Source organism: Schistocerca nitens, chromosome 4, assembly GCF_023898315.1.
Source record: "Schistocerca nitens isolate TAMUIC-IGC-003100 chromosome 4, iqSchNite1.1, whole genome shotgun sequence".
Taxonomy (NCBI): domain Eukaryota; kingdom Metazoa; phylum Arthropoda; class Insecta; order Orthoptera; family Acrididae; genus Schistocerca; species Schistocerca nitens.
The window spans coordinates 809,534,013-809,546,357 of NC_064617.1; positions in this window are offsets into that span (position 1 = coordinate 809,534,013).

Consider the following 12,345-nt stretch of genomic DNA (forward strand, 5'->3'; position numbering starts at 1 on the left):
CAGGAAAATCTACTCGCAGAGCTAGCAGAGAGCTGCAAATTCCACAATCAACTGTATGGAGAGTCCTACGAAAAAGGTTAGTTATGAAACCTTATCGTCTGAAATTGGTTCAAGCACTGTCTGCAGCTGATAAGATTAAAAGAATCGATTTCTGTGATTTTATCCTTGCTCAAATGGAAACAGATGAATCTTTCGTTTCAAAGATTGTGTTTAGTGATGAAGCAACTTTCCACACTAACGGGAAAGTCAACCGTCACAATGTCTGTATATGGGGCAATGAGAATCCGCGGGAAACAACTCAGTATGAACGTGACTCGCCTAAGGTGAACGTTTTCTGTGCCATTTCAGCCAATAAAGTTTTTGGTCCCTTTTTCTTCGAAGGTGCTACTGTAACAGGACTACAGTATCTGGAGATGTTAGAGAATTGGCTGTTCCCTCTGCTAGAACAAGAAGCACAACAATTCATATTTCAGCAGGATGGAGCGCCACCACATTGGCACTTATCTGTCCGTAACTACCTGAACGTCAACTACCCGAGGCGATGGATCGGCCGCCAGGCAGCCCGTGACAGAGCACTTCATCACTGGCCTCCAAGAAGCCCTGATCTTCCCCCCTGCGATTTTTTCGTATGGGGGTACGTTAAGGATATGGTGTTTCGGCCACCTCTCCCAGCCACCATTGATGATTTGAAACGAGAAATAACAGCAGCTATCCAAACTGTTACGCCTGATATGCTACAGAGAGTGTGGAACGAGTTGGAGTATCGGGTTGATATTGCTCGTGTGTCTGGAGGGGGCCATATTGAACATCTCTGAACTTGTTTTTGAGTGAAAAAAACCTTTTTAAATACTCTTTGTAATGATGTATAACAGAAGGTTATATTATGTTTCTTTCATTAAATACACATTTTTAAAGTTGTTGTATTCTTTTTGAATCACCCTGTATTTCTCAGAATGACAACTCCAAGCCTGGAACAACAGCGAAGTACCTGACTATTTGTCATGGATGAAGAACTGTAAGGTCAACAGCAGTGTGCTTTCATACATTCCGGTTGTGCTATCAGTTATCGGGATTCTCACCTAAGTAAAATCAGTTTCATACAGCGAAATCATTGAAATAATACATCCCCGTAATGGTACGAGGTGAGATGAGTTTGTTCTACAGCCTAATGCTAGCTGACCAAAGTCCCAGTGTGCACCGCAGCAGTTTCGGCTTCCACCTGGGTGACCGATTAGAGTACGTCCAGGGTCCAAGGCCAGCAGCAAAGGACCGGAATGTGGGTATATCCCAGGGAGTTTTGACGACAGTCGCTTAGGAGGACAGACAATGCTCCAGGAAATGGCAGAGTGTGAGACCATCTTAAAGTTAGCTAAGTTACAGGTCTCTGAACTTCGACAATAAATCACAGTTACACATTAAAGTGAATCTGAAGACATCTGCGATCTCAAAAAAATGAGGCACATCCAATGACACAACAATATTTCCATATCCTCAAACCTATAGAAGTTAATATTTCACAGTGAATGAAAATTTACACAATGAAGCTCTGAATTAACAACTTTTATTCATTTCATGCGATTTCAACAAACGATATTTGATATATCTTCGTACTATAGGTATCATAGCCGAAAGCCATGCATTTGTATCTATTTTATTTATTGATTTAATGCGTCTATTAAATCTTTTTTATCTTGCAGTTGATCGCCGGAGTATTGGAATCTCCACATTTATGAAGTAAATGAATACAATACGAATACCTCAAATTTTTTCATACTTGTGTATTTATTTAATGAACAGTTTACTATTTTATCAGTAGCTTTACTTAAAAGTTGCTTGTAATTGCTATTAAAATCTGTGTTAGTCACCTGTGTTAGCAGGCACCACAGCTGAAAAGAGAACCAAAGAATGCTTGATCTTTGTTGATCCATTATGGACTGTGGGACAACGGCTGACACGTATTTCTTGATGCAATAATTTACCAACAGCCGTATGAATTGTAGAAATTTATTTTATGAACTTCTTAGATGCAACCAGTTTCGGCATTACATTGATGCTATCTTCAGGACCCTGTACAATGTGATTGTATGCAGTACATTTGATTGTTGTGTAGCATGACCTGTTACAACTGTGTGGTACAGATTTATGAATAATAGCGTATACATATGTTCACCTATTATGCTATATTAGAGTACAAAATGAAAACTGTTAACAACAGCATGACATAGGCAGAAGCACATTTGCCCTAATGTTAGATATAGTTTTAATGATATACAATATGTCCTTTCGAGCCACTTACATAGTTAACATAGATACCTGTCAATTGTTAACTTGTGTTCTATGTATTTATAGTGGTGCATTTGTTGTACTCATTGTAAACGGACCTGCAGAGTGCATCAATGTAATGCCCAAACTTGTTGCATATAGGAAGTTCATAAAATAAATTTCTACGATACTTACGGCTGTTGGTAATTTATTGTATCAAGAAAGAATGCTTCTGTCAAGAAGGCAAAATAATTGTGTAAGTAATATTTAACAATAATTCTTTGTCATTTAACGTGAGCGCACTTCAAATTATGTCTGTGTAGCTTAAGGATGATTTAGTTTTGATGGGGGTGGTCTTCAGCAAATGGAAAAGCAGCTACTGGCACAAATGGAGCGGGATACTTTTCTGAGCGAAGAGCTCTGGACACTTTTAGGCTAGTTCTGGAAGAAGGCATACCTGTCTAAAGTAACAGGAGCGATTCTAAGTGACCGACTGTGGGCGTTGACCGGCCGCTACCATACTTTAACTTTTCTAGAAGCTTCATACTTCGAGAGGTCTCCTACTATTTCCGCTTGAGTTACAGAAGTGAGAATAGACAGTGTACGAGTTACAGCTCTGTGCATCGTTTGTGTTAATTTGTGAATCATCATGTTGAACTCTGAACAGTTTTGATATGGTGAATACTGCATGTACTGTGATTACGAAATTGGCTTCATTTTCCCGTATCTTCGATTACTGTTTAGTTGGGGATTTTGCTACCATTTTCTTAACGCTCTCAACGTAACTTTATTTCAGTTGATGGGGTATTTTGTGTTTGCATTTTAACTTAATGTCGTAGGACCGCTTCCCGTTTCTTTGAGATGTCCGTACTTGAATAAACTTTACTTAATATTATGAAATTTTCACTCTGTGCAGAGTGTGTGCTGATATGAAACTTCGTGGCAGATTATAACTATGTGCCGGGCCGAGACTCGAACTCGGAAACATTTCCTTTCGTCGGCAAGTGCTCTACCCTCTCAGTTACACAAGCGCGATTCGTGACTCGTCCTCGCATATTTCATTCTGCCAGTATCTCTTCTCCTACCTTCCAAACTTCACAGACGTACTCTTATAGACATGCAGAACTTACACTCCTGTAAGAAAGGATATTGCGGAGACATGGCTGAGGCACAACCTTGTGGACGTTTCCAGAATGAAATTTTCACTAAAGTTTAAACCTCTGGGTTGTTAGGCCGCGTCATATTTCCTTCTAAAATAATCGACGTTTCGATCCCTATGCTGGATTATTTTATTATTTTAACAGGAAATATGACGCAGCCTAACGCCGGCCGCTAAGGTCGAGCAGTTCTAGGAGCTTCAGTCCGGAACCGCGCTACTGCTACGGTCGCAGGTTCGAATCCTGTCTCTGGTGTGGATGTGCGTGATGTCCTTAGGTTAATTAGGTTTAAGTAGTTCTAAGTCTAGGGGACTGATGACCTGAGATGTTAAGTCCCATAGTGCTTAGAGCCTTATGAACCACTTTCTGACGCAGCCTAACAACCCAGAAAACTTTAACTTTAGTGACAACGGCCACGAAACCTTCAGACTTAAATGAAATTTTCACTCTGCAGCGGGGTATGCGCTGACATGAAACTTTCTGACCAATTAAACCTGTGTACCAGATCGAGGCTCGAACTCGTGACCTCTGCTGTTCTTCCAGGAGTGCTAGTTCTGCAAGGTCTGCAGGGAAGTTTCTCTGAGGTTTGGAAGGTAGGAGACGAGGTAATCGCGGAATTAAAGCTGTGACAACGAGTCATGAGTCGTGCTTTGGTAGCTTAGAGGGTAAAATGCCTGCCAGTGAAAGGAAAATATCCCGAGTTCGAGTCTCGGTCCGGCACACAGTTTTAATTTGCCAGAAAGTTGCACTATTTAACATGATTCTCTATAGTTTACATCGATTACAGACGTCAGAATAGAACCTTTGTTATACAGTTATTCATTTACTGTTATTTTGTATTTCTGTGTATTTTATTAACTCACAGTTTTAGTCGGTGCATAGAATATTTGACTACAGGATCATAGTAACAGGTTATCATTTTGAGCGAGACAGCTGTGGGGCAAGAAAGAAGATGTGCACACCTCGACGGTATGACCTCTTCGATCTATACTTCAAACAGAGCCGTGCGTAGCCCTAATACCTCAAGTACAAGTAACTACACTTAAAGAAGTGGCTGGTATGCTCATACACGCAGCTGTTCGGAAGAAGAACTACACTCAGCAGTAACCGTTAGGTACCATCGCAGACACCTGCTTACCGATGGCACAGGAATTTTCCACAGGCCACTTGCCTCTCATGGAGTAACAAATGAATGGCTCTGAGCACTACGGGACTTAACATCTGACGTCATCAGTCCCCTAGAACTTAGAACTACTTAAACCTAACTAACCTAAGGACGTCACACACATACATGCCCGAGGCAGGATTCGAACCTGCGCCGTAGCGGTCGCGCGGTTCCAGACTGAAGCACCTAGAACCGCTCGCCCGGCTATGGAGTAACAAACTGGATGTCTGCTTAAAGTGTTGCCGTTCTCAACAGTTCAGTTTCTAAAGTGTCAACTCATTGACGTACAAAAAGTGACTCAACAAAAATGAACAATCATTCACTGCATGAAGTATTACCGTCGTGTATTCTTTAAGGGTGGTTTTTATGCTTACTACAGCGAATGTTGCACTGACAGGTCACTTAAACTCACGCTTTTAAAATGAATACTGTGACAGTGCACATAGTGTATCCAGTAATAAAATCAATAAAATCTCCAGCTAAATAATTGAAAACTCACTCTCCAACGGTGATTCTCATGCTTGCTGCGACGAATATTGTACCGACAGACCTCACCTCACAATGTGTAAGGCCTTATGCTTTTAAAAAGAAATACGGCGAAGGGAAAAAAGCAAATAGCGGATATAGTGCTAAAATCAATGAAATCTCCAGGTAAATAAGTGTAAATTCACTCTTGTGGAATAAACGTATGCTTCCTACAACGAGTATTGATTCGAGAACATTGAATCTTGCGTTGAGTATACTACTTCACTAATTCCCACTATATCTAACTTTAACCTATCCATTTCCCTTTTAAATTTTCTAACCTACCTGCCCGATTAAGGGAACTGACATTCCACGCTCCGATCCGTAGAACGCCAGTTTTCTTTCTCCTCTTAACGACATCCTCTTGAGTAGTCCCCGCCCGGAGATCCGAATGGGGGACTATTTTACCTCCGGAATATTTTACCCAAGAGGACGCCATCATCATTTAACCACACAGTAAAGCTGCATGCCCTCGGGAAAAATTACGGCCGTAGTTTCCCCTTGCTTTCAGCCGTTCGCAGTACCAGCACAGCAAGGCCGTTTTGGTTAGTGTTACAAGGCCAGATCAGTCAATCATCCAGACTGTTGCCCTTGCAACAACTGAAAAGGCTGCTGCCCCTCTTCAGGAATCACACGTTTGTCTGGCCTCTCAACAGATACCCCTCCGTTGTGGTTGCACCTACGGTACGGCTATCTGTATTGCAGAGGCAAGGTCCATGGTTCATGGGGGGGAGCAGAATGCATAAACTTGATAATTAGAAGACTTTACCAATAAGATGATGTTGGTATGACCAAACAACAACATAACAAATACTGAATAAATATTCTGGGATAGATAGAAGTGTTTTTCTTCATCTCCTCTTAGGGGGAGGGAGACATAATCCGCTTACGAGCGATCAGCTACTAGGGCAGAGACAACTCCCTGGGAGAAGGATGGGAAACAGCATGATGCAGCCCTCGGCTACATCTCGCGGCGTGAAGAGGCAGCTCTTAGGGACTGCACTCGACAAAGGGGCGGTTTCCATGACTAGTGGCCGTTGAGGTCGCTGTTGGTCGGTCTTCAGGCTCTGACCATTCCCGCCGCCACCGGTGGCTTCCAGTAGCCTCCCATAGCCTGTACACCCAACTAGCTCGCAAGCGCTCACAAGAAATTAGAGCATGTGGAAGTCTTGTAAATGAATTGTCATGCATGTGGGCATTACATTTCAGATGCACAAATATCAGTACAACGCCGCGGCTATCACGCTATATATTTTCGTGTCCGAAAAAAAAACACACACTTGATTTCACACCTCACAGTTACAATTCGCACTCGGTCGCACCTTGTTATTTTGTAACATCTAACTGAGTAAAACTACAAACTCGATCTACGATACAGTTGAGCAAACTGCTGAAGTCGGAGGACTATAATTATTGTTTTATGTCGTAGCTTCCTAAATTTTATGTATTTTCCACCAGTCTTCGCAATTGTACCAGGTTTTCAAAAACTTCAACTCATACCCTATTACTAAAGTTGCAATCCATTTCTTTTCGCGATTCGACATGTTAACTAAATGCATGCCGTCGATCTTGTGGTGCTATCAGCCATTGACAATGCACCATAGTTCTCAAAAACTCTTCACCTCCGAGTAGCACTTACAACTTACGTTATCAATTATTTGCTAGATGTATTCCTATCTCTATCCTCTTCTACAGTTTTTGGCCTCTGCAGCTCCGTCTAGTACCATGGAATTCATTGCCTGATGTCTTAACAGATGTCCTATTATCCTTCCCTTCTCTTTGTCAGTGTTTTCCACATATTCCTTTTGTCTCCGATTCTGCACAGAACCTCCTCATTCCCCACTTTATCCGTCCACCAAATTTTCAACATTCGTCTGCATCACCACATCTCAAATGCTTCGATTCTCTTCTCTTCCAGTTTACCTAGTGCCCATGGTTCACCACCATAGAATGCTGTACTCCAGGCGTATATTCTCAGAAAATTTTTACTCAAATGGAGGCCTGTGTTTGATTCTACTAGACTTTTCTTGGCCAGGAATGCCCTTTCTTGCTAGTGCTAGTCCCTTTTTTATGTCCTCCTTGCTCCGCCCGTCATTGGTTAATTTGGTGCATAGGTAGTAGAATTTCTTAACGTCATCTACGACGTGACCACGAATCCTAGTGTTAAGTTTCTCGCTGTTATCATTTCTGCTACTTCTAATTACCTTCGTCTTTCTTCGATTTATTCTCGATCCATATTCTGTACTAATTAGACTGTTCATTCCATTCAGCACTTCTTCACTTTCACTCAGGATAGCAACAACATCAGCGAATCCTATTATTGATAGCGTTTCACCTTTTTTTATTTACATCACTCGATGCACGGATTAAACAGTGGTGACGGAAGACTACATCACTGTCTTACATTCTTTTCAGTCCGACCGAGCGGTCTGAGTCGCTGCAGTCATGGACTGTGCGGCTGGTCCCGGCGGAGGTTCGAGTCCTCCCTCGGGCATGGGTGTGTGTGTTTGTCCTTAGGATAATTTAGGTTAAGTAGTGTGTAAGCTTAGGGACTGATGACCTTAGCAGTTAAGTCCCATAAGATTTCACACACATATATTCCATCCGAGCACTTCGTTCTTGATCGTCCACTCTTATTTCTCCCTCTCGACTCCTGTGTCTACTGTACATAATCCGTCTCTCCTTATAACTTACCCCAATTTTTCTCAGAATTTCGAACTTCTTGCACCATTGAACATTGTCGAATGCTTTTTCCAGATCGACAAATCCTATGAATCTGGCTTGGTTTTTCCTTTGTCTTGCTTATGTTATCAACAGCAACGTCAGAATTGCCTCTCTGGTGCCTTTACCTTTTCTAAAGCCAAACTGATGATCGTCTAGCCAGTCGTCAGTTTTGTTTCCCAGTCTTCTGTATACTGCTCTTGTCAGCAACATGGATGCATGAACCGTTAAGCTGACTGAACGATAATTCTGGCACTTGACATCTCTTGCAGTCTTCAGAATTGTGTGGATCCTTTTTTTCCGCAAGTCAGATGATGTGTCCCCAGACTCAAAGACATTTTACAAACCAACGCGAATAGTCGTTTTGTTGCCTTTTCTCCCAATGATTTTGCAGTTATAAACTGAAGGCTCGATTTATGTAAAGTAATGGTGCGTAAATTAAGAACTTCATATGCATCTTCGCTGATCTGGGTAGTGTGCCGAACTAGGTTTTCCGTTGTGTTGGTGGACATGATTTAGCCACACATATATTGGATGTCTTTTGCTGGCTGTGTTTGTAGAGGTCTGCAGTTAATGACTGCCACGTAGATAGCACTCTGTCTCACGCAAAACATGCAGTTGTATACGAGCTGAATGCAGGCTATACAACTGAGACAGACCAACAGAAAAACATAAAAAAAGTAAATGGTTAAATGTGTGATAAACAACCTGACAAGCTAAAGAGCAGTGTATTACCAGCCCGGGGGCTGCAACATGCAACTACTGTAAGGATTGTGTGTTCCACCCTAAGCAAAGCTGCTTAAGTGTTTTAAATTCTAGAAAAAAGTATTTACAGTTTGCTTCTCTGTACTCTCTATCAATCACAACCATGCGGTGTCAGGTAACAAATTCTTTGCACAACAGTTGCTGCGTTGTTTGTTCAACATTCTGCAGTATGTAGACTGAAGCGATAGGAATACATGCGAGCGACTGCTACCTTGGATGCTTTCGCAGAAAAGAAAATCATCTGCGTCTAAACTGATATGACAGAAAGTAGATGGAGTAATCAGTTGAAATGGGTCGTAATGAGGTAGCTCATGATGCACTGTAAACGGAGGTAGATATTGTGCCTTTAACCATTTTCTTTTTTCTGCTCTTCTCTCGGGCTTTATCAGTTGTGTGGACTCGTATACAATTGCATGTTTTGGGTGTGACGTAGAGCGCTAACTACCTGCAATCGTTAATAGCAAATCTCCCAATACCTCAGCCAGCAAAACGATGGTAAACTTGTTTCGGCACCCTACTCTATATACACTAAGATACATGTGAAGTACTCCATTTCCCCACCACACTTTGGACATAAACTGAGTCTTCAGTTTCTAACTGCTGTAGTGACTCATACACAGTTACGTGGCTTGGAACTCGAGTAATTGGGTAAAATGCACTGAAACTGCGAAATGCAAGGTAAAATTCAGTTTGCTCATCAGTCTTTGACAACAGTATTGTAGACCTAGTTCGTAGTTTTACTCATCTGGATGTTACGAAACAACAGGGAGGGTGGTAATGCGAGTTCTGTTCTTTTCCCAATATGCGAATAGACAGTGTGAAAGGCGCTGTTCTGTATTGATATTTGTGCTTCTCAAATGTATGTAATACCGACATTCATGGCAGTTTATTTACAGGACTTTCGCATACAGTAACTTTGAGTGAACAGAGACTAGGATGGTGCGAGGAATAAAGGGGATTGCTGGAAGTGGACCTCGGCAACGGGGATGGTCGGTGCTTGCATATTCAATAGCGATCACCCACAGCAGCCTCAGAGGCCACTGGTCAAGGCACCCAACCCTCTGGTGTGTGCAGCCACCGGAGCTGCTTCTTCCCAACGTGAGACGTAGCCAATGACCGTAGCATGCTGTTGGCTCTCCTTCTCCTGGAGAGCTGTCATTGTTTCATTGGTGATGACTGATTAAGTTCACATTTGTTGTTCGCAGGGTTGGAATTTCCTGGATATACGTTTCCTTTCTGCAGACGTGAAACAGTGTCAACCCAAAACTGAGCAAAGCAGAGCATCACCAGCAGATGGTTATCTTTGTGTACCATCAGCAAGAGATCAGAACAGGCCTGAGCCTTGCTCGGATCGTGTTCATGCCATTTACTGGTTGTCACCTTCTATTACAGTACCACCGCCTCTTTTTCTTATTGCATTTGCTGGCGTCACTAACTTCCCCTTACTTGCCCGTGAGCGGCAGCAGCAGCGCGTATCGATAAGTGCACTGTTGTACCATCTCTGGAGCGACCGATAGCATTTCCGGGTCGTCGTGTGTTTGGCAGTGAGTTCGAGACGGACCAGCAGTGCAGGCGAGACGCAGCAGCAGTGAAGTCGGGGACGGAGCGCCGGTGAGGCGCGGACAGCCAGTGCTTGCCGACCGCTGGCGACACACATGAACTGTCCGATGGAAGGAGATTTGAACGGGACGACCGTTGGTTGGTCGTTCGGTTGTTCGTCTCATTGGCCGACGTTTATTTGGTCCTTCCACCGTTTCCGGGCCTGAAGAGTCGGTCGGCTGGCGTGGAACAGCAGGGAAGTCTCTGTCGCGCGTACTCTGGCCGGGGCCGCTGGCGGTGTACATGTCCAGTTGGAGTGTGAGGTGCTGCTTGCGAGTGCTACGAACTTCGTTGCCCACCGATCTTGGACATGAAATTTGAGTCCTCACTTAACCTACTATCGAGCCTCAACAGTTTACATTTCTTCGTTTGATCCTGGATGTCGTTTTTGGGACATGCCCATGAGCAACAACGTGTGTGTATTCAAGTCAAGTAAAATTCCAGCCATCTTCCTGTGGAGTTAAACTTCATTTATTCCTTGTTATTGAAGTTGACCAGCGGTATCTTCTGCCTGGTGGCCGTTGACATTCTGGTTACCTGCCCCAGTCGTTGACGTAATTTTCAGCAGTGTATTTTCCTCGTCGTGTTGTTGCTGTCCAGCGTGGCATGTAGTTCGACAGATGAGGGGTTGTTGGTCGTTGTGTGTCGTTGTATTGAAATCTTGTGGTCGTTTTGCTGGTTGAATGGAGCGAAACTGATTTCGTTCATTGTTCGGTCGGCTGTCTGTCTGTTGGGTTGCCTTCAGATTAAGAAGTCGTTGGACAGGCTGCCTGTCTCACCTAAATGGACGTTAGTGTTATAATCTCAGGCCGACATTTGTAAACTTTTGAGCGCCGTTCCATGTGTGTTACATAATAATATCCATGTTTGCGTTTTAGTTACTTGGTTGATGGCCTTCAGACGAGTATCAAAATCTCTTATATTAATGTTCTTGTCTTGCCCTTAAGGCACGAGATTGTTATTCTTTTATATGGGGCTTCAGCCGAATTTTATAGGAAATGTTTTAAGATACGGCTTTCTACCTTTTAAATTTGAAACTCTTCTTTCTAGGGCCTAAGCCGTTAAATTATTTGAGTACGTTAGAAGCATAACTCACATGCTCCAAAAACATAAATTTTCACAAATGTCTAAAAATGTCTTTTACATGTATCGTGCGAATGTCCCATATATTGACATCAGTATGTGCAAGAACAATGGCTATGAATCATTATGTATATTTCAGATTATGTTTGCTTATTGAGAAATTACAATAATTTACGGTTATATTATGGATCATGTGAATTTTGTTAATGAGCTATGGAACATGTAAGTTTTCACAATCCCATTTTGGATCTTGTGAGTTTTGCTACTGAGCTGTTTGGACGATGCTGGTTTCGCGGGAAGTATCGTGTTGCGACTCGATATGCAAAACTTTTTCTTCCATGACTTGTGTCTCAAATCAGTTTTATTCCACCCACTATATTGAATTATATTCCCCAAAATAACTGAACAGAACAGAAGACACACTCCACTGGCATCAATATTTAACACTACACAAGAAAATGGCGCCAAGTGAGCTAATCGCTGATTGGTCAAGATGAGGTACGGGACAAAACTCACAAGAACCCCCGGATCATGAGACTTTTGAAACTAACCATGCAGTTTAACACCGGTTTTCTCAAGAATCTTGTGCCAAATGTGAATAACTGTTTCGTGAATTATGTTCTATGTGTTCTATATGTTATGTTCTATATGAGAATATGTTGGCATCTCAATTTTCATTATTTTGGAGCATGTGAGTTATGACTCTAACCTACACATTTGCTCTTGTACGGCCTTCAGCCGAGTTTTAATATCTCTTAAATTAATGTTCTTGTCTTGCCCTTAAGGAATAAGATTGTTATGCTTTTGTATGGGGCCTTCAGCCGAATTTTGCTTGAAATGTTTTAAGACAAGCCCGTCTGCCTTTTGATTGAAACTCTTCTTATTCCTTAATGTGCGGCCTCCAGCCAAGTTCCATTAAAATTAAATTGATAAGCCCTTAAGCCTGTTTAGATTGAAGATTTAGAAAATATTTTTGGGTGAAACCTCCAGAAGAACCTTGTATTTAAATTTTTTGCTTAGGCCTTGTGTCTTGGATTTTGAGTGTGGCCTACAGCCGGTCTAAAGTTA